This window comes from Lutra lutra, chromosome 15, assembly GCF_902655055.1.
Source record: "Lutra lutra chromosome 15, mLutLut1.2, whole genome shotgun sequence".
Classification (NCBI taxonomy): domain Eukaryota; kingdom Metazoa; phylum Chordata; class Mammalia; order Carnivora; family Mustelidae; genus Lutra; species Lutra lutra.
The window spans coordinates 32,954,109-32,977,697 of NC_062292.1; the positions used below are offsets into that span (position 1 = coordinate 32,954,109).

Sequence of the window (23,589 nt, forward strand, 5' to 3'; positions counted from 1 at the left end):
ACCTATGGAAACCATCAGGAAGGATTGTTTTAAGAATCTTTCCAAAAATGACCTCATAGGGAGCGCCTGGGTGACTCAGTGGGTTAAAGCCTCTGCCTTTGGCTCAGGTCATGATCCCAGGGTCCTGGAATCAAGCCCGGTATCGGGCTCTCTGCTCAGCGGGGAGCCTGCTTCCTCTTCTCTGCCTGCTTCCTCCTCTCTCTCTGCCTGCTTCTCTGCTTACTCGTGATCTCCGTCTGTCAAATAAATAAATAAAATCTTTTTAATTAAAAAATGACCTCAGAATCTTTCCTCCAACACTGTTCTTCTCGTGGTCCTTGTCTCTGTGTATGCTTGTATCATGCTGCTCCATGTATCATGCTGGTGTTCCAAGTTGGAGACTCTGGCATTGTGGTTGACTTCTCCCCTTCTCCTGTGTCTCAGGTAACTCATTAAATCCTTAAGCTCTCAAACCTGGGTCCACACTTTACTTCCATCCTTGGGGCTCAGCCCGAGCTCTTGGGACACGGTGCCTCGTTCCTGACCTTCCCTGTGTCCTGCAGCACACAGTAGGTTCCTGCCTTTTGTCAGTCCTCAATGCAGTGCTCCCTTCTTTGGCCAGTGGTGTGACCTTAAAAACAAATTGGATCATGTCACTTTCTTTGTAAAGACTTTTTGCCCCCACCCTAACTTTAGGATAATGTCTGTACACTTCAGGATGGTTTATGTGGCTTTTCACATCCAACCCCGACTTAATGCCAAGCCCCAAGCTCAGCCACTCTTCCCATGCCCTGCTCTGCCATCCTGACCACTCCTAGCATGAGAGCCATACCCTTTCAGAGCCCTGGGCCTCTGCCTGAGCCTTCCTCAGCCTGGCATTCTTTTTTCTCCTGCTGTCTGTGACAAACGCCTGTTAACCCTTAAGATGGCTGAAATGTTTATTTGTTCAGTCATCGAACCCAGTGTGCAACAGCTGAATGAGCCTCGACATACAAAGCTGAACCACACTCAGGTCTCAATCCCCTGCATCCTAAAGTCTAACAGAGAAGATCAGCCCAGGAAGGCCGGATGCAGTGCATGATGCCGAGTACAACAAGTGTGATTTAGAGGAGATAACGTGGGAGCGCGAAGGAGGAGGGCAGCTGAAGGGGAGTTGGGAAGTAAGCGTTGTGGCAGGGGCTAGAGAGACTTGAGCTGACTCTTACAGGATGGAGTCTGCCCAATAAAGAGAGGGCAGCTGTTGCATTTGGAGGGCAGCTGTTGCATTTGGAGGGGCAATTTGAGCCAAGGCACAGAAGAAGGAAATAGCCTTTTGTCTTTCAAGTTCCTTGTCCAAGGTTCCAAATGCCTATCGTTGGGTGCCCAAACAATATGCTCCCACCTATTTTATTTTATTTTAAGAGAGTGAGCAAGCACAAGCAGGGGGAGGGGCAGAGGGAGAGAGAGAATATTAAGTAGGCTCCATGCTTGGTGTGGGGAAGCTGATGCAGGGCTCGATTTCATGACCCTGATATCATGACCTGAGCCAAAATCAGGAGTCAGAGGCTCGGCCAACTGAGCCACCCAGCTGCCCCTGCTTCCAATTATTTTAAATCCTTTAATTGTATTGTCGTGTGTGAGTCCCTGCTCAGAGACTTGGGAGGGCAAGGCCTCAGTACCTTGGTATCCTCAGTGCCTAACCCAGTATTCAGGATTAATGAGTATTTGGGGATGCCAAAGAGAAAGAGATGGGATCTCTGCGCCCCAGTTTCCACATTGTCAAATGTGAGGTTGTAGCTGGATCATTTTTATGGGTCTGTGATTTGAAAGCTTGTCATTCAAATTCTCGTGGGGAGTGGGCCGTGGTGGAGAAGTATATATTCACAGTACTTCCTTGTTTAATTGGGAGCCTGGAATGCTTTCTGGTCGTCCTTCTAGCCATGTGGATTCTTCTAAAGTCTATCTTTTTTATTTTTTCCTTCTTTTTATGAAAGCAAGTTGATTATAATCAGCTTTCAGTGTTGCTGATAATATAGGTTGAAAAAAAGCGCAGTTCGGGTTATTTGGAGTAGTAATCATTTTGGAATAATTGTGAATCAAATAAATCTGTCTTAAAAAAAAAAAACAAGGACAACAACAAAAACAACAGTGCCTCAGGGTCAGATTGTTTTTGTAAGTGCAAAGTGATTGACAGCTCTTGCAGAAAGGGAGCCCCGGGGGTGGCATTTTTGAAGGGCTGGGGTGGAAGAGGCTTGGGCAGGGCCTGTGTGGCCACAAGGTGTAGAGGAGGCATCCAAGTCATAGAAGGTATGAGAAGGAACTTGGGGAAGGTCAGAGGTGTCCAAGTAGGCAGTGCTGAATGGTTCTTAAGGTATTTAGACATTCCCTAGATACCATCAGACATGTGGTGGAGGAAACTGAGACACCCAGTGGAGAGTCACATCAGTTGACCTTCAAATGTCCTTCCAATGGCAAGTGCCTATGAGTCTGATATGAAGCCAAGACAATTTTAGGGAGATCCTTTATAGGAAGCGGTAGGCATAGTTTTTCTTGGAAAAAAGAGGCTTGTCATTTTGGCATTGCCATTGTAATCTCTCATTGTGTCCTTCTGAGAATTCATCGTTAACATAGGGCATAGAAGACAGGAACATTACATGCATGAATTATTCTTGTAGCTATTTTTTTTCCTGGCAAAGTAAAGTGTATTCTTGTGGCTGTTTCTATCTTGGCAAAATCGAGTGTTATTTGCAAAGATTCCTGAGAACAGAGTGCCTTTGACATCTGCTTGGGGAGTTGTGTAGGTCTGGAGAAGTCCTCTACGGCACAGCAAAAACTCGGAGCTGGAGGTGCCCCCATGGCCATCCAGTCTCTCCTCTATTTTCCCACCACCCTCATTTCACAAATAGGACTTTTCAGAGAAAGGTCACAGAGCCGGGTCAGTAACCAAAGATTTAGAGGCACCCATGACTCACTGCACAGGCCTCCTGCGGATTCTCCCAGCTCATTGGCCTTCCCTGGCCTCTACATTCTTACCCTCACCACCCCATCCCCAAATCCATGTATGTGACCACAGCCCTGCTCCCGGCCCTGCTCTTGGGACCCAACTCAGGAAGGGACCTGTCACCTTCCTCGGTTTCCTCCCAAAACACCTGAAGCCCTAGGCAAGGGTGAAAGGGGCAGGACCCAGGAGCCAATCCAGCATTATCCCTGCCTGTGGACACTGAGCCGGGTGAGACCGGGTCTGTGTCCTGCCTCTGCCACTTAGTGCTTCTGCAAGAGTTGTTAATGATTCCACATCTGTCAAATGAGGGTGATGAGAAGTTCTACCTTGTACCATAACCGTGAGGCTGAAATAAGGTCTTGCCAGCAAAGCTCTCACACACAGGGTCTCGCGCACAGTGCGGGCTCCCGTCCGTTGTGGCTCGTCATCATTTTGTTTTACCCACTTGACTGCCTGCTCCACTCTGCTCTTTGTCACCGCGCGCCTTCTGGCAAATAAGGAGGCAGTTCTTCTGCCTTTGCTTATGGAGGGTACTCGCTCTGCAGAAATTTGCGCAGGGCGGATGCCATCTCGTAGAGGAGGAGGTGCTGGCGGCTGGGGGATGCTGCGGGGGCTGGCCCGCGGTCTCTCAGTTCCCGCCCCTAGAGGGGTCAGCACTCATTCTTCTCACCGGTTTCATTGCAGAGGGAGAAAGTAGGCCATTCTGACATCTTCGTTCAGTCACCAGGGGGTCAGGGTTTTGCCAAAGAGGAAAGCACAGCATCCTTGTTTCTTCTGAGGGATGTGGCACATGTCCATGAAAAGCAAGGGTAAGTGGATCCTTCCTCACCCCAGGCCCTCAGCATTCTAGGGTCCAAGCCTCTCTGGGCATTTTCCTCCAGGCCCTGAGTGGCCTTTGCTCTGCACTCAGAGCCTTGCACAGTGCTGATAATAGCATTATCATCAACTCCCCATATGGGGCGAGCGGCAACCTTCGGCACGAAGGCAGGATGTGTTTTAGGTCGGTTTATTCAGTCCTGAGAATGGCCTCATGGCATTATAGTATCAGTCCCATTTCTCAAAGGAATAAACCAGGACCCTGTGGAGAAGAGAATCACTTCTCCAAGGTCACAGCCAAGAAGTGGCAGTTTCCAAACCCTGCACGTGCCCCTGAAGCTAAGCAGCATTGTGTCCTCCGGTAAAGCCTGACTCTCCGCTTTTCCCATGTTGGTGTTCTTCGGCTTTTGCTTTCTCCTGGTTTATTGACTTTTCAGAGGTGGCACAAATTATCTCCAAAGTATACTCACTATCTCCCAGCACACTCAGAAACATGTGCAGTAAAAAGGAAGGGAGGGAAGCGGGGAGGGAGGAAGTAAGGAAGGAACTAATTTGTATAGTGGATCATAGTAATATCCCAGTTCGGGAGACATGAGAAGTTTCTCCCGCAGAGTGATGACCACACCATGGCCAGGTATGTGGGAGAGGCAGTGTACACTTCCCTTTGGTTGGGCAGTAGGCTAACCTGGCAATGATATCAGTAATACACAAAATGGAACACCAGCTTTGGGGTGAGCGACCTGGGTTTGAATCCTGTTTTTGTTTTGTTTTTTAAGATGTTATTTATTTATTTGACAGAGATCACAAGTAGGCAGAGAGGCAGGCAGAGAAAGAGAAAGGGAAGCAGGCTCCCCACTGAGCAGAGAACCAATGTAGGGCTTGATCCAGGACTCTGGGATCATGACCTAAGCCAAAGGCAGAGGCTTTAACCCACTGAGCCACCCAGGCACCCCTTGAATCCTGGTTTTGACTGCTGACTAGCTATGTACCCTTGGGAAAGTTACTAAACTATTCTAAGCTATCTGTAAGAAGGGCCTAATAAAAGTCCCTCCTAAGTAGGTTTATTGAGAGGATCATATGCATTGAAAAAAAGAAAGTGACCTGATACCTGTAGGAACCTCTCAATACCTATTTGTATTCTTCTCTCCATCTACCTTCAGCCTTAGAAGTTCCGAGTGCAGGCTTTGCTCCCCTTTGTGTGTATCCAGACACTTTCTTTAATCAGTGTCTCATTTGGTTGGGCTCTACTGTCCCTTCAACCTGGGATGAGCGTTCACATCCCAGCAGGTGCCAGCTAGGAGGTCGGCTTGTCCTGCTCATCACTAGGACAGTAGAGAAAATGTACCACAATTAAATGATGTATCGTAGACAGATAATTAGCTAATTAACAGTGGTCCGCACATGGGATACTTGGCATGTAGGTAATTGGTGGGGTAGTTCTCTTTCTTTGTGTGTGGGGCTTTATTTTTGAAGCCAATGTTGTCATGATTTTGAGTATGTTTTGCATCAATTGTGCTTATGGTAATGTGTTCCAGGATGGATTTTTCTTAGCTTGATAAGGCCCTAACCTAGTGTGTTTGGGAGGGAGCTGTGACCAGAGTTATTGGCAGCTTCAAAGCAGGGACCTACTGATGCTTATTTTCTGTGACTGAGGTTGCCATAGTGAACTGTGTCAAGACAGTTAAATACTGCACATACATTTCTAGCCATCCCCCTCCTCAGTAACCAAAGGGCATTTTCTTCTGGAGAGGAGAAGGTGAAGGCATTGGAGGCTTTGAAAAAGAGCTCTGTTCTGGAAAGCCTCTCGGTTTTCTTACTGCACAAATTCTTGTGGAAGATGATAAGATGGAGAGAAAGATCCCAAGGCCAGGTGCTTGGCAATGTATCTCCTTCCCCATTGAATCATCACAGCCTAAGGTTTAAAAACAATCTCTACATAACATATATATATATATATATATATATATATATATATTTGTCATCCTTCCAGAGTGAGGTCTTCTGTGGAATTAAAATCATCTATTAGACTTTCAAATTATGAAGATAATAAAATCAGGGTGTTGGAATTAGGGGTGGGGGATGGGGACATGATGTTAGTGGTAAGGCCGTAATTCTTCCAGGACAGCAACATAAAAATCAAAGCCAAGGCCCTTTTCCCTCAAGAGGATCAGGGGATGATGTTAGGGACCTGTGTAGACTTCCATGTATCCTTAAGGATCCTCCCTAATACCCCAAAAACCTATAGCAGAGCCCCATCATGATCCCTGGGGGATGGGAGACAGTGAAACCACTCCATGCTTTGTTATGAATCAGCTTGAACTGCAGGTGGCTAGTGTATATGTGGACACTTCAAGGAAGCAGTAAAGTTCTGGGATGAATATGGGCTTTGAAGCTAGATCTCTCTATCTGGGCTCAGCCACGTGCTTGGTGGGTGTGAGGGTACAGGGGGAGATTGTACAGCTGTTCCTCTTCTGTGGATTCATGCTGTTCACTCCAAAAGGTAGCTATGGGAAGGATGATCATGGCCCGGGCACAGTGCCTTACACATACACATGGGCACAGTCGAGTTACTTTCCTTCCATTGTCCATAGGAAAGGGGGTAACAGAGTGAAGCAGAGCATGAGCCCTATAGTGTGGCTCATAGAATAAGCATAAGGAGGCAAGAGAGAGTGGCAGCTACGAATGTGGACTCTGGAGTCAGAGTTCTTGGGTTCAAATCTTGACTCTCCTTAGTGACCACGGGCTGGTTATCTAAACTCCCTGGGCCCCAATTCATTCATTTATAAAATAGGAATAGGAATGGTACCTTAGAAGGGTACTTTGTCATAACGAGTTTTCAGTGTATGTATTGTTCTCATTATGATTACTAATGAGCTAAACTTTTCTGGAAATGAAGAGATCCCATCAGGTGGTAAAAGTTTTAAAAGCCAAGTAGAGGCTGAAATTTAACACCTGGAAATCTAGACATATGACTCCAAGATCTGTGCCTGGGCCTCTCGAGTAGCACCAAAGGATCAGTGAGGTTTGGCAAATAATGGCTCTGTAGGGCTTGATACAGATCCTGCTTTCCTTTTTGGGCAGAATGGATAGAGAGAATGAGCGAGTCCGGTGTGGAGTAGGTGCTGGGAGAGGGAAGTTATAATTTACCTTACCCCTTACCAACTATTACACCGTGTGTTTACCACAAGTTAGAATAGATCTGTGCAAGTTTAGAGACCCATGGGGCCAGGGCAGTTCTTTAGAGAGTAATGTACCTGCCTAATATTTTCTTAGAAGTGTGTGATTGACTCCTAACAAGTAGGGTAGTACTAATGAGTCCCAGATCATGGGTTCAGTCCCCAGGTCAGCAAGCTGGCTTCCTGAGGTCTCCACTGGTGAGTCCAGCATTTCACACATTTATTTGTCTCCCACCCCCAAACACTTTTTTGAATCTCACTAGGACTTTCTACTGTCTACTCCAATATAGCTATTGACGTCTGTCAGAGCCGGTGTTTTCCCGGACATCTCTAGGAAACAGGGACTAGATGCTCTTCAGTGTCTCTTCTGCCTTAAATGGTCAGTGACCTATAGAATGGCCGGGTCGTGTCTGTGAAACGTTAAGAAGCCAAAGATGACCCTAGCAGTGGGAATCTGTCTCACTCGGTCTCAGTGGCACCCCGAGTGGACACTACTGGCGAGTCTCCCTGCTTTCTCAGCATCCTCCTGCACTCAGCTTTCCCCCATCGCCGCTCCAGTGGTGCATTCATGTCTAGTGAGCAGCGGCCTTATGTTATCAGCGAGCAGTTTGTCCCCGTTCTGGCAACCCCCGTGTCAGTGAGAGGCTGCTCCCCAGGGCGTTCTCCCAGGCCCTGCCAGTCCCTTACTGGCCCAGTCACATTTCACGTTCCTACCCATCTGCCCTGTTTCTGGGGCTTCCTTGTTTAAAGGCTCCTCCCACTCTTCAAAATGTGCTCTTTGGCTTTGAACATGTTCTTATGAATTTTTCCAGTAAGTCACAGGGGTTTTTATTCTAGCCCGTGCTTTTAGTAAGTGGAGCATCAGGATCACAGCCCAGGTGACCTTTCATAATAATAACTACCTTCTGAGATGTTAGATTAATGGGAGTGAATGTTAGTTCAGCCCCTCCAAGGGGCTTTGAACACTTGTCTCAGGAGCTCACACACCAAATCTATCCCAGCCCAGATGTCCACATGGACCATTTCTGTGTAATGTGTGTCATGGGCCTGCCCAATTTTGGTTCTTCTCATTGCACACTCTGTTGATGGCAAATTTGTTTGTGACTAGTGTCACTTAATGGTCTTGTCCTGGCTGTATTTAACTTAGGGATCTGGAGTGAAGCTCTAAATTCGCAATGGGCCCTGACTCTATACAGCGTCTCTTGAATCTCTCTAGTGTAGGCGAGGGCTCCTGTCTTTCGATCCAATAAGTAGCAGTCACTTTCTCTCTGTAGCTCTCATCATACTTCCAATGAACTGTTCACTCTAGGTCTTTTTTTTTTTTGTAATCTAGAAGCTCTGTAAGGCCTCGGCCTTATCTACCTGATTCACATCACTTTCCTGATCAACTCTCTTAGAGCTTGGTGCAAAGTAAGCATTCGATAATTGAATGAATGGATGAACAGTGGGCCAACCAACCATTCGTGCAACCAATAAATGAAAACACAAGTACACCAACCTCCTTCTTGTTATTGTTGTAGATTTTTAGTGCCTTGACTATAAGTTCATTTCTGTAGAGCCACCTCTCCTTTTTTTCTGTCTCTGAAACTTTGCCCACATATCCCATCTCATCCCTCTCCCCGACCCTGGGTATAGAGGTCTTTCAGCCTCTGTAGGTACCACTGATGCCAGCATAAAATAATAATAATCACCCCCATTTATTAAGTATCTCCCAGGCCCAGTATGTGCTAAAGCTTTTATATGCATCATTATCTCATTAAGGTGCTGAGGAAACTAAGGTTCAGTTAGGTGAAATAATTTGCCCCAAATCCAATAAGCTAAATGGAGCTGGAACTTGGGCTCAAGTCTGGCAACCGCCAATACCATACTCTTTCTTGCTTTCATGCCTCTCCTCTAAGTGGGGACCCCACTTCACTGATCTGGGGTTAATAGTCCTGGTTCACAAGCCTCGGTTCCCTGGGAGGAGGCTGTCAACCAGAGGATGGCTTTGGAGGTCATAGCATGGCCTGCCTGTGTCTGTAATTCTGTTAGAAAGCAGGCCTAGTCCTTTGCGGGTACCTGTCTACGTCATGGTGGACAGGGCACAGATGGTTGGTTGAATGGCTGACACTCAATCAGGAAGGTGTCTTCGCATGGATGGTGGGAGAACAGTGAATCTGAATCATTAAGAATGATTGGAAGAGAAGGCCTCCCGAGGGAAGGCACTGGCCAATTTGCCCATCCCCCAGGTTTTGTTCTTGGTCCTTCCCCACCTGGTTTTGAAGACTCCAGAAGGGCATTGTCCCAGACTTACAGGGCAGCGGCAGCAGCAGCTTCCGGGTTTGACTTTTCTGGAGGTGCCTAGAGACCCCAAGGAGAAGCGGACCAATATGGAGGATGTGATGCTTTTGGGGGCCTGAGGGAGCTTGATGCCTCTTCCAGCCCTCTTCCCACTACACCTGTGGCTGCTTACAGGACCCCAGCCACCCCTCAAACCCCTCACTTTCCAGGCTTTAAAATCCACCTGACTCTCCCTGGGAGGCCTGAAGTAGCAAGAGCCAGCATATTTTCCATGACGGATTTAATTTTTAAAAAGCCTCTTGCTGCAGGCAGCATGCGGAAGATGGGGCCTTATCCCCAGGAGATCAATTTGCAGACAGCTCCTGCATTCATGCTGCTGCATTTCCCAGAGCGCTTCTTGCTAATGCTTAAGCCAGACATGAAAACAGCTTCTGGTTCACAGGGTATGAATTTCTAAAAGGGGATCCTTGTTCAGAGGATAGCACCAAAACTTCCTGCCTTCCGCAGGCTGGAGCGCATCATACATTTGGCACTTTCTGTGTGTGAGGCGTGAGAGTACGTCCTAACCATGTTGGGCCTCTGTGACCATCTGGGTGAAGAGACAAGTAAAGCCGGGTCCCAGTGACAGAAGGAGGGTGAGGACTTCCCCAGGCTTGGGACAAATCCCATAGCAGGTGGCAGGGGAGGGGAGATGAAGAATAACACGGAACACCTATAAAAATAAGAAATGGCATAAAATACTAAAACTCCTAGGTGATGGGTGGTAACTGGACTTGTGATCATTTGGCAATAGATACAAATATAGAATCATCGTATCGTATACCTAAAATGAATAGAATGTGATATGTCAATTATATTTCAATTAAAACAATACTGGAAAGCCTGAAAAACCAAAGTGCTTTACTGAGGACGGCAGCTAGCGGCGTGCTGGGTGGGAAACCTCCCCTTCCCTAGAGCCCCTCACTCAGGCACACAGGGGAATACTGCCGTGGGATTTTAATTTAACTTATTTCATGAAAGAGATGATGAAATGATTATGGAAGGCTCAGGCGGTGGGAGGGGTGCTGCCTTTCTCGGGTGTCTTCCCTATCTGGTTGATACTTGGCCTCCAGGGCTTGGGCGATCTGGGCAAAGCCACTTTCTTTGGTCCTAGGACAGCAAGGATCTGGGGCAAGCCTCGGGGTAAGGGAAGGAAAGGGGATTGAGAAGTCAAGGTAAAGGCGATCTGTGATTGGAAGGTTTCAGAAGGTTGAGTAGATTCTGCAAATAGTATTCATTGAGGAGAAGAACCTGGCACCCACTCTGCGCAGCTGAGCTTGGCCTGGGGAGGCACATGCCTTTGCTAACCCGGGACTGAGAGCTGGGCTGGAAGAACAACCCGGGGAAGAACTCATCTGCCAAATCTGGTTTCCCCAGTCCCTCCACCCTGGGGAAAGATGCATGCCACAGCAGAGTGGCTTTGTTTCACTATTAGGCTGCCTGTTGAGGCCGCTGGGAAGCTGCCAGAGTTTTTCATCCTGGGCTTTCTGCTTAAGCTCTGTCTCATTCCACTCTGACATTTCTCTCTAGTCAGAACCTGAACAGGGATGCTTGGGGCTCAAGGGCTCAAGTCCCGCTCACTGGCGTCAGAAGCAGCTCCTAATCACCTGTGGTCACGAGTGACAAACCTCCTCCTAATCTATAACCAACCATTTCGATCAGTGTTTCCATTTCCAGCAGTCCCAGCTGCCCTGATGGGAGAGCAGCCGCCCTGACCCCCCTGCTCGGTGCTTCCTCCTTCCCTACCTCTCCCACTGCAGGCTCACTGCTCCGAGAGCCTCGGGCTCACACAGGAGGCCGGAGCAGGAGTCGTTGTCCCTTTGTCACCGCACGGGTGCTGGATTCCGGCCTCTTCTGCAGAGCCAGGCACCGTCTTCCTGTGTGCGTGCATGCCCCTCACGCACTCTGGGCTGGAAGTTTGCAGGCTTCTCAGTGGATTGGTCTGTCTGCCAGTAGTTGTTGCTGCCGCCGCTGCTGTGTGTGTGTGTGTGTGTGTGTGTACACATGCACCAGCAATTCCTCCCATCGGTGATTAGTCCTAAAGGAGGCTGGTGTCGTAGCCAGCTGGTGTAGTCCCCCTAGCACCCAGTTCCTCTCCCAGTGAGGGCTGTGGGGTCAGCTTTGCTTGGCTGGGGAAGCAGGTTTTTTCCCTCTGGGTTAGAGGTAAAGATCGCCTGACATCTGTAAGCTTGATAAACCCATAAAGTGCCATGTGTGGCCGGCTGTTATTCGTTCATGTGTGTACTTTGTTGAAAGTAAATGCTCCTATTTGGGGACACTGGCTGGAGCCCCCAATCCTTAGTGATTGCAGAGCATAAGGCAGCAGGGGGTGGAGAGAAACTGCACCTGTTCTGTACTCTGAGTGCGGGGCCTTGTGGGCCTCAGACCTTGGGTGGCATTTAAAAATAACATGGCTACAACCCCCCAGTGAGTTTACTACAGTGTATTTATGATCTGAGGCTCTGGTTCAGGATACAAAAGCCGCTCTTCCATAGAAGCAGTGGGAAGCAGTACGTTCAAGGTCCCAGCCTGAAGCTTGGGAACAAATGTCCAGGACAGAGGCTACCTCCTCCCCTCTGTGAGGCCAAGAGCAGTCCCTGCGAGGAGGTGGTCTCTGGCTCTCTTGGTGCTAGAGGTGGTGTCGAGACTCCAAATTTCGATTGCTTTTGACTTGACTTCCACTTTATTTACATGTCTTTCCTGTTGTCTGTGTGTGTCTGGTATAGAGCTCGCCAAGGAAAGAAAACCATCCAGTTGGATGCTTCTTGGGAATGGCACCATGATATCTCCCTTCTGCCTCCCAACGCCCACTCAGCCACAGCACCCCCAGGTGTCTCACTTCACTGAGCCTGTGGTCACAGATTACCATGCACTGTGTGGCATAAAACCATGGACATTTACTCTCTCACACTTCGGGAGGCCGGAGGTCCAAAGACAAGATGTCTGGAGGGTTGTGCTCCCTCCTAAGTCTCTAGAGCAGAATCCTTCCTCGCTTCTCCCAACTTCTGGTGGCTCCTGGCATTGTCTGGCTTGTGGAAACCTAACTCCAGTCTCTGCCTCTACGTGCAGATGGCCTCCATCCCTTGCCTCTGTGTGTCAAGTCTACCCTTCCTTTCTCTTACAAAGACACTGGTTCTTGCATTCAGGGCCTACCCTAATTCCAGGACTATCTCATCTCTGGGTCTCTATATTAATTACATCTGCAAACAACCTATTTTTAAGGTCACATGTACATGTCCGGGGATTTAGTCCTTGCATCTGTGTTTTGGGAGGGTGCATCTTAACTCATAACACCACTCTTCTCCTCCCCCTTCCCTCTCTTCTTCCTCTTCCTTCACCTCTGCTCCCCTTCCCTCCTCTCCCTCTTTCTCCTCCTTGAGTCCCCTCCCCGCACAGGAATTCTTTTTTCTCATAAGGAATATTCTTGTATAAGCCCTGCCCCTTTTCTTGGATGGTTCTTGGAATAAGGTCCAAGGATTTAATTAATCCTTGTTCCTTTGAATCTTAGAATGAAATATTTTCCTTTGTTTTTCTCATCACTTAGAACCCAGAGGAACTCAGAAAGAGAGATTGACAAAACACAGACAGCACCAGGATCTCAGGAAAGAGCACTGTGTTAGACATTAGAGAGAACGTGCTGCTGGCAGAGGCTGTGAGATGTTGGTAATACCCACCGCAGATGGCCAAGAACAACCTCTGCCTGACCTTCCAGCTCCGCTCACTCACACTCTCACTCTAAAAACCTCTTGTGTTTCCACACAGCCTCAGAATAAAGTCCAGACCCAGGGATCTTGTGTCAGCCTGTACTTCCAGCTACAGAGCAGACTGCACCTTCACGCTGCTATGTGATGCCCACCCACACTGACAGTTCTAGAACGTTCCATGTACTTACTTCTGTGTATATTGTCTGGCTTGAAGCACCCCTCACCCTACCTCACCTCCTCCCACAGCTCCCAAACCAGCCAACCCCTACTCAGATTCTCCTTCCCACCAAAGCCACCCCCAGTCTACTTCAGCTAGAATCTCTCTCTTCTCTAATTTGTCTTTCTGCAGTATTTTGTTGGGTCCTTGAGAGGACATAGCACTCAGGTTTCCTGTGTGGATGGGTACATATCTAATGTTTCCTACGGATTTGGAGACCCTATTGATATGTTTATTCCTTGCATTTCTTCATGTAGTGCCTGGCACATAATTTAAGCTATTAGAATCACAACTCAGTTGCCACTCATCCGTCTTCACACTTCAGGTCTAGAAGTGGGGATTCCAGCCCCATGTCTTCATCCAGGCTGTCTTTGTCCTCTCTCTCCAGAAGACACCCTCAGGTCAGGGTGCTCCCCAGTGGCCCACACCCTCCACGCCAGGGTGACAGGCCATCTCAACTTACCGGAGACTGTCCTGGTCTCAGCAGCTAAATCTCTACTTCCCAAGAAACTCATTATACCTGGACACATGGGTTGCTCTGCTCCATTCTCGGCCTCTCCAGGCTCTTGCTGGAAACACCTCTGAATGGAATCATAGTCTGGCTCCAACTTTTTCTGGTCATTTGTCACGCAAGCACCTAATTTCTTTCTTCCCCTGCAGATGGGCATCTGGCCTGGCCCAGCACAGCCCTCCTGAGGCTTCCCCGAAAGACAGTTTCATAAATGTGACTTCTGAACTTTCCACCAGCGCATGGGCATCCTGATCTGGTCTCCATACCAGCACTGATCCTAACTTGATCCATGTAACTGACCCTCCCAAGTAACCTTTCCCTCCCCGCTCCTCCACCCAAATCCCTGCCTTTATCACATTCAAACAGGGTCTGGGAGGATCGGATCCCAGACCAAACTCTCCTGTCCCACAACCCAAAGATGACTTCTCTGTGAAGCCCTCCCCAGGAAACTTTTCCCCACCAGCTCCTCACCACTCCATCCTTTTTCCTCTGGGGGCTCCTAAGTGACTGAATGGATCATGACCTCTTGGGGGAAGTATGTGGTATCCCGGACTAGTTGCTGGGACCCAAGTTCTACCCCAAGTTTGCCATAAGGTCAAGTCCATAACCTCAGTTAAGTTAATGGTAAAATGAGAAAATTAGGTGAATCCTAGTAATTTTACCAGCCTTACCAAACTTGGATTCCAAGGGTCTCTGCCAGCTGGTGTCCTCTGGAGAGACTCAGATACAAACGTCTTAAGTAAGACATCCATGGAAAGAGACCTCTGGAATCTCATCTCCTGTTGGCACATTCCCTTCACCAAGCCCAGTTTGACTTGTAATTTCTATCTTCATCCTTTGATTCCCAGGATAATCCCATCCTGGCACAGCTGTGAATAGGACACAAAGCCACCACCTACAGTTTAAGAGACTATTTAAAGTACAATTAAAAGTCTGATTCCTTGGCCAGGACTTGACCTACAGAACTCAGCATTTGGGTGGAGAGGTTATATTCTTGAGCTTTGTCCTGGGCTTAGTTTCCAGCAGACCCATAGCTCTGACTTTCCCCTTCTGTGCCCGGGGATGAATGTGTCAGGACCCACATTTTTCTGCCCTCAGAAGTTTTCAGGGGAACTCAGTCTATCAAAAAATCAGACTGGGGGTCGTTCAGCTTCGAATTCTCTAACATGTGCACATATTTATGTGTGTATGTGTGTGTGTGTGTTTACTTTTAACAGTTGTGCCCCACTTTCCTCTGGACAAGGTATTTTCACATATTTTATCTTATCTGATCTTGGCAACAACTTAGCGAGGAACGTGAGGCTGATGGGGAGCCTGAGGATCCGAAAGAGGAAATGTAAGCTATGTGGCAAAACTAGAACTTGAACTCGTATTGTCCAGCTCCGCATTCCACATCCCTTCCACCAGCCCACTGGCCTGTGTGCACATGCAGTGAGGTGATGGACAGCCTTGGGGATCCCCAAACAGGAGCCCTGAGAACATTCCATTGACAGAGGCTGGTGGCCAAGGAAGCTACCTCGTCCTTGAGTTTAGTTCTGTAAACTAGTGTCTCCCAGTCTTCAGTGCACACACAAATCATCGTCAGTCTTGTTAAAATGCAGATTCTAGTTCAGGAACTCAAAATGACGTGTTTCTAACAAGGAGTCAAAATGAAGTGTTTCTAACAAGCCCGCAGGTTGTGCTGGTATAGCTGTTAGCTAAAGGCATTTTGAGGAACACACCTGAGCAGCAGGGCTGTGACAGCTCCAGGTGACACAGGCTGACAGGGACAGTGACTCTCTATCTCCCCAGGCCTGTCCCCGGGAATCCACTGTTCTTCCCCAGTGTCAGAGGCCGTGGAGAGACCCAACAATGCTGATCATGGGGTAGGAAAACCTAAATCCCCACCCCGCCATCCCTGCAGAGTCTGTCTGTAGTCAGGAGCAGGGAGCATGGGTTCCTGTGTCTTACACACAGTGCGTCACCCTGGGCTGTGACCTGTGTGCCCCTGTAGCCATGGCCCCTTGGCAGAGGGAGGTGAGCGCTGTCCTGGAGCAGAGGCAAGCATATTGTCACACGATGTCTGCCTTGTCCTGTGTTACACCAGATGGGTAGCTTTCACGTCTGGTCACCATCGGTTCTCACCTGGCATCTACAGTCTAGAAAAGGCCTTTTCAGCTACCTTCAGGAGCAAATGCACATCTGGAAATATAGTTTCAGATATGCTCAATACCAGAGTTCCCAGGTTAAAAAAATGGAGCAGAAAATTCGAATCCTGGTGGCCCCAGAAAATCAAGGCAATTCGATGTTCCATTAGAGCTTTTCTTCACAGAGACCTTCCCTGACCCTTGCACTCTCCATCCAGGTTAGTTCTCGAACCTGTTTTTTCTCACAGCACCTTTTCCCCCCTTTGTAACACTTAAGCCATTGATCATTTTAAATATAAAATCTTTGATATTTGCTTCCCAGAGTAGTTTTGTCCCCTGCTGTCACTACAGTAATTCTACCTCTGTCTTTGAGGGTGGGTCCCCCACTCTGTACCTCTCAGGCATTAGGCAATGGTTCTCAAGGTGTGGTCCCTGGTTAGAATGACAAATTCTTGTTCCCACTCTCACCCTATTGACTTAGAATTTTTGGTGCTAAACCCCAAATCCTATACTTTGTTAAGCCCTGCTGGTCATCCTAATGCCCCCTGAATCTTGAGAACTACTACATTAGGGTTTGAGACAGTTGCCACAGTGTCACACAGGTACAGCCTTCTGTGGGCTGGCCGTCAATAGGAGAAGAGGACCATGGGGCCCTTGGAGCCTCTCATCATCTCACAGAGAGGTGCTGACACCCATTCTGCACCTGCATTCAAGTGGAGGGACCCTGACCCTTGTCCATCTTTCCATCTTCCCCCTTCTAGTGTAAGTGGGAGAGCAAGCTATTGGTGAAGGGCACACTGGGTCTGGGGAGCTAGTGGATTCCAGGAGTAGACTTGGAACATAGCTGCCTGAACCCAGGAAGCCCTCAGCCCAGAAAAAGCTGGAGACCCCACCACCCCAACAGAGTGGAAACTCTGGCCCCAGGAAGTGGAGCTGGATGTAATCCCTCCCACAGAGAGAAGGGAAACCTCCCAGTCCCAGCTAGCTTGCTACCTAGACAATGCAGAGTGAGATCCCAGGATCACTGTGGTACAGCTCTGATCACAACCCTGGCACTTAGTAATAGGCTCTCAGTATTTTGGAGGTGAATGAGTAGGATCACTTCCAACTCTGAGGCTGATCCTGTTTTTCCAAGGTCTGGGTTGGTCACCATCAGACTGGTGGCTTCTGAAATATTTAAACAGGAATGATCTCTCTTGAGGGGCAGGCAAGGGGCTGTATTAGCCCCTGTTTTGTGCCCATACCTAAAAACAGGTGCTTGTGTTGAATTTCCAGATTCCTCCCTTCCACGCAGGCAACTTGGCTTTCTGAGAAACTTTGAGGCCTCCTCAGCTCCACTCTCCAGTTGTAACCAACACCCCAGGCTGCCAGGTTGACTCAGGCCAGTGGAGAGACCAAGTCCATTGGACGCAGGGCCACCCAGGTAGAGACAGTGAGTGGGAGTATTTTGTTTCCACCCGAATGAAGGAGTCCACTAATGACCCAACCCCCAAAGCTTTCTCTGAGGCATGCTGGCCCTCCCAGGAAAGCTGATCTTGCCTTGCTCCTGCCATCCACCCAAGAGCCTCCCTCCGAGGGCCCTCTGACTTGCAATTGTTCAATTAGCAGTCTCTGAACAACTCAGGGAAAGCAATTACGCAGTGCCTTTGTGACACCTGCAGGAAATGACAGGGGATTTCTTGTCATTCAGGCCCCCAACCCCAGGCTCTCCTCTCTTTCTTCTGCTCTCCATGCCTTTGGCTTTGGCTTTGGCTAGAAGCTCAATTTCTCCCCCATTTTTTTGCAAAGTAATCTATCCCATGAATCATTTACAAGCATTCCTCTTCCTTGACTCTTAATTTCTTCTCAGTGCCTTAATCTCTGTCCTCTTTCTCAATTTCCTCTCTGTTGCCTAGGACTACATTTTCTGGACTGATAAATAATGCCACTGACAATGCTTTGAAGTAGCTTTATAGTATTTTCCATCCCTGAAAACACACACACGTGTGCGTGTGTGCATGCACCATGAACTGAGACTCCTCCATCTGTTTTCATAACTTGAATCTCACAGGTACATTATTCTTCCTATGGCTCTGCATTGGGCTCCCCCCGCTTATTAAACCTGCTCCCGGATATAATTACCTTACAGCTTCTCTGTGAGCTTCCTCTGGAGCTGAGACCTGGGAGGGTGGGGGGCATTGGGGATAGAATCAGGGCCCTGACCCACAATGTTGTCCCTCAAACCCAACCCTGTCCCGGAAGCCTGACTCTGTGCCCAGCTCTGTGCTCGGAACAGTGCAAGGGATGAGGGAAATCCAGCCTGAGGAAATCAAGGGCTCTGGAATTCTCAAACCAGGGGTCTCATTCACTCTCCCTCTGCTGTGCCCCAGCATAGACCAAGAGAGACTTAGAGAGAAAAGCCATGGGTAGTAGTGCATGAGGACTTCTGGTCTAATGAAGGGAATTATTTTTATGACAATGCTCTTTGGCCAAAGGTCACCTTGAGTCAATGGTCCCCTTTTGATAAGAGTGACTCTAGCCAAATTCTGAGGAATAAAATAATTCCTTCTGACTTCACTGTGACTAGATTTGATCCATTGTCATTTTCTTCATTGTTTTTGTTGTTATTGTTTTCTTGGCCATTCTCTGACCTCACTTGGTGCTTTTGAGAAGGTCTGCAGGGGTGCAGCTCCTCCCCGCCCGCCCTCAACTCCAGCAGGTAACTACCCAACTCAGTCCCGTCTGGCAGCTCACCCAGTTGTCTTCCTTCTTAGGAGTTATGGGAGTACTGTCGCTAATCAATTTACTTCAGGCAAATTAAGCAGGATCTTGCCGGCCAGGAATCCTGTCTGCAACTTCTAATCTGGCTGTGTTCTTTGGCCCACCCCAGAACATTTCCTTTATGTCGTTCTTTCAAATACTCCCACACTGGTATCCAGTTGGTTACTCAGGCTGTCACTGATAGGATGTCCTTTCAGGCTGGTGGGCTGTTGACTCTTTCCGCATGGTGCCCAAGGCCAGCCCTCAGCACAGAGAACATTGTGCACATTGAGACGCACCGTCTGTGGAGGGTTTTCCGTGAAGGTTTTCCATTTTCCACCTGTGCCTCCAGTCTCCTTGTTGCCTGCCTGCTTGCAGCCGGCCTTGGGTAGAACCGTTGCTCGGGTGCAGCTTGGTGTCAAGATCCCCGGGCTGGGAGCCCCAGGAAGGGAGATGCTTTTACTTCCTCATTTCTGCATGGCCTCTTCTTTCATAGCTATAGTGTTCTCAGTGTCCTTATGCCTTCCTCTTTTGGCCTCCCCCTCCTGCACAAGCAGAAGGACTGAGGAACAAGACTGCCAAGGAAGAGTCAAGTTGGCCTGGATCCTTCTGCCCAGTTCTTGCTTTTGGGATGTCCTGGCCCATGTATATGAAGTCCGTCCTGTTGACTAGCATGTTTCAGTTTAGCAAATACGAATTCATCCATCCCATTGGTGGTAAACTCTCTGTTTACGGAAGCCAAAAGGAGAGGGAAGTTCGGTGGTATTCTGTTATTTTTTTAAGTCTTCATTATCATGGATCAGGTAGTGTCGGTATTCAGAAAGTCCCCACGGTCACACTCAGCCATTCGAAGGATCCCCAGGGACCAGTTTACCAAAGCCTGCAATGGGCCAATTGAAATGAGCCTGTCTCCCCCCAGGTGAAAGTTGTCTATCTTTTTAGAGATGATTTTATGTGAGGGGAAAGCAGGCACCTTGGTCACTCTGATGGGAAATGATTGAAGAGGTTGCTTTCCATTTTGGTTTTAGACTGAACTCACCTTTCCTGTGTCTGAGCCTGACTATGCTGAGTGTGTTTCAGTTCTCACTAGTCTGAGTCTCGTTCTTCAGAATGCTCTTTAATAAAGAAAAATATTTTTAATCATAAAATTTAATCAGAAGCTTTGTCTCAAAGCAGGGAGGAAGAGAAAATTAGGTACTGACCCTAAGAAGAGGATGGTGTCATATCCACCTAATTAAACCCTAACAGGTAAATAACATAGGGCAAGGGAAATAAGACAGTGGCAGCCTGTGAGTAAAAATCTGAAAGCTTTCCAGAAGAGAACAGCTTCTGGCAGAGTGTAGGACTGAGGATCTAGAATAAAGAGAAAGGAAAATACACCCAGAAACAATGGAATTGGGTAATCAGAGGAGGAAGAGCAGCAGTAGATGTGGATGTGAGAAGCCGCCCACCGTGGCCAACATTTCACCAGTTCTAAATATAGCCACCATTCTTAGAAGGTAAAAGTTCATTTTTTTAAAAAGATAGGAGGGAATGAAAAGAGCTTTATCAGAAGCTGATTTGCAATTCTATTTGAAGACTATATTTGAATATAATTACAAGAAGACAGGATGGGGCATTCTTTTTCAGAGATGGTATTTCCTGGTGTGATGGGGAAGGCTGAATGTACTGACGGAAACAAGTGGGTTGGACTTTATTGTCTCGTTCACCTTTATCTATCTCTGCCCTCCTGCCGTGTACACCCTTCTCTCTATCACATCAAGTCCCTCCCTTCCTTCACATCCCTGGGTAGGTCTCAATTTTTCCAGGAAGCTGTACTATCTTTGCTTAGTACAGCCCCATATTACACTAGGGAGCCGCTGCAAACCTTTTTGTTTGTTGTTTTATGTTCTTGTGTTTGCTTTTCCTCCCAGTATCCTGGGATGATCTTTAGGACAGAGACTAAGATGGGACAGCTGGGCTTTTCCACTTGCAGAGTGTGGAACTTGGTGTCCCAGAGCTGGGCTCAGAGTGCCCTCAGAGGTCCTTCTCCTCTGGCTCACAGAGAACACGCTGTCCAGGGTTCTGATCGACTGTTTGTCAGATGGTTAAAGTGACTTCTAAACTTCCAGATATCTTGGATTGAAAACTCATTTTGGCTAAAGCCCTGTGGCCGATGTCCAGACAAAACTACAAACATTTTTAGTTAGAGTTGAGAAAGGCTGCAACTGGCACTCATGCCAGATGGTTAAGGAGCTTCTATCCATAGTTCTTTCTCTCTTACACCTGCTTGGTCTCCTTTTGGTGAAAACAAGCCTGGTGATGTCAGAGAAGTGGGGTAGCACCAGCTCACTGGACAGATCTCATGGTGGATTTGGGTCTGCCAGGTTGGCATAATCTCTGAGGATTTTCTGTGGCCAGCCTTGGCCTTAGAAAGCAAACTATGCTGCCTAGTCGAGGCTTCTAGCTGTTGCTTGGGGCGGTGGGAGGTGGGGAGGTAGGTTGTCTTATTCTGGAAACTGTGATTTGGGATGAAGGGTTCAGTCCTAGACACTGTGAAGGAAGATGACTGGCCCTACCGTTCTAGCTTATTCTGTTCTGCCAGGATGAAAATGACCATTTTTGAGCACACATTGGCCAATCACTCTGATTTCTTTGTTCTTTCTTTGGCAATCAAGGTCTAAATTCTGGACTCTTTTCACACAATTTCCAAGTTCAAATTCTTAGGCTTCCAATTTCTTTTCAGTAAAATGAGAAATCAACTCACATTTTGGAGCTGTAAGGAATATGGTAGGAGAATGGAATCTTAGAGTGAGAGGAATACTTAGTAACAAAACAACTAGATTAGACTGACTAGTGTTCTCGTGGAGCATGGAACACTTCTGCAGAGGAACTGGGGAACCAAGAACAAGAGAGTATAGAAATTGGGAAAAGAGACAGACAGTCAATTTGAGTTATTGTTTCAGGCAGCAGAAAGTGATACTGGCTACTTTGGGGAAAAAAAATTTATTGGTAGGAGGTAGAATAGGTCACTGGTCTTACTGAAGAACCTGGCTAAGAAAAACTAAGATCCAGAATAGGACAGACTGCAGACAAGACTATAAGAGCATCACTGCTGGATGAATTCATTCCATCTGATTTTTCTCTCTTCCCATACCTCAGGGTTCACAGACCCAGGAGAGAAATTCCAGTAGTCCTAGCTTGGATCAAATGCCTAGCTTTAGGTAGATTTCTTCATAGTTAAAAATATGTGAGTGTCTCTGATGTGTTAGGCTGTATTGTATGTCATGGATACATCAGGGAACAAAGTTCCTGCCTTCATTGGTCACTTGTTGTAGTCAGAGGGGCCTTCACAGTTGAGAAAACATTTGATCAAAGACTCAGAGTGTATGAGGGAACAGGCTATGTGGATATCTGGGCAAGAATGTCCACACCGAAGAAATAGCACATGGAAAGCCTTAAGGTGTATAAAAGGAAGCAAAGAGGCCAATATGTTTGGGGTGGAAAGAGTGAGGGGAAAGTGACAGAAGATGATATCAGAGAGGTGGAAGTAGGGAACTTACCCCATAGGACAGTATGTGGACGTTGACTCCTACTTCAAGGCAGATGGAACTGTCAGAGTATTTTGAGCTGGAAAGTGGTGTGGTCTTAGATTTTGAAAGACCAATCTGATACCTGGATTGAGAACAGAGTAGTGTGGGGCAAGGGTGGGAGCAGGGGGAGGTCAGTTAGGAAAACACTGTAATAATCTACATAAGGAATAATGGTGACAGACAGTGACAGCAGAGGCAAGGGGGAAAGTGATCGAATAACAGAGTTTCCTGTGGGAGTACAAGAGAGAGTGGAGAATGATTGCAAAACCTTTGACCTGACTGACCAGAAGGGTGGAATAGTTACTTAGTTGATGAAGACTTTTAGAGGATCAAGCGTGTGGGATGGGTATGAGAAGGGGCAGGAGGAATCAGGAATTCTAACTCAGATTCTGGGCTGTATAAATTTGGGAGCCATCAGTGCATATATATGTTAAAGGCATAAGACTGGCTAAGATGACCTGAAGAGTAAGTTCTATTAGAAAAGGGATGAGGCCCAAAGTGTGACCCCTAGGTTCACTCTAGGTTACAGGAGCATAAATTGTCCTAATTAGAGTAATTGAATGAAGAACTAAGGTCTGTAATTCCAAATGCCAACAAGTAGGCTAGCAGACAAGCAGATCATCTTCTGCTCCTGAAGAAAAAGGTTAAAATGCACACCTAGCTACATAAACCCACCTTCTCATTATGTATTGGGTGCCTTTTTTTTTTTCTTTCTTTCATTCTCTACCCTTTAGTTCATCTTTCTGCATTGTTGCTCTCTCTCTGACTGAACCCCTTAGCTGGGACCACTTCTACCAACACCTTGAGAGCAGCTGCTGGTGGCTGTGGCCTCTGGCTGTCCAGTGACCACACTTTCTCTATCCCCAATTTCCACTGGGAAGTCTGGTGGAAACCCAGGTGATAGGGCATGGAGAGGCTGGAAATAAAAGATCTGATTACCACTTGTCTTGGCCACTCTTTTGTCCTGTACCAGAAAGTGGCTACAGCCTCCTTTAGGAGTTGCTGAATCATGTCATTCAGCATAAATAGTGATATTTCTTGAGGGAGGAGCAGGGGAGGGTGTTGAAGGCTCTTGTGTGAGCAAGCAGTCCAGGCACCCACCTCATAATCATACTGGCAGTCCGCCATGTTGTGCCAAAAACCCACAGAGGAGTCCTGAGTCCTTTGAGGGTTACGGCCTTGTGATGTGGTAGCTAGTCACACCTGCCTGAGAAGCCACTGCAACCCCCTCCAGCCCCTCCAGCCTCCTCCTTCACTTAGCCCCTGCAACCTGGGTATTGAGGTGCTTGAGACTATTTGGGGCCCATCTTTGTGTGCCTCTCAAGAACCAATACGTCTTTTTTGTTTTTTTTTCCCCCCAGTTTTTATTATTAATCTGGGAACTTCCGAGGGCAGGGAGTATAGGGAACTTCTGTGTCCTGGTCATGGGCAGTCTCATACCTGCTCCCTT

The 23,589-nt window shown here is 47.7% G+C and overlaps 1 protein-coding gene across 1 annotated transcript in view; it reads left to right on the top strand.

Annotated features, from left to right (window-relative positions):
* KCNH1 (potassium voltage-gated channel subfamily H member 1) overlaps window positions 1–23,589 on the top strand; it is a 376,496-nt gene that overhangs the window by 291,332 nt on the left and 61,575 nt on the right.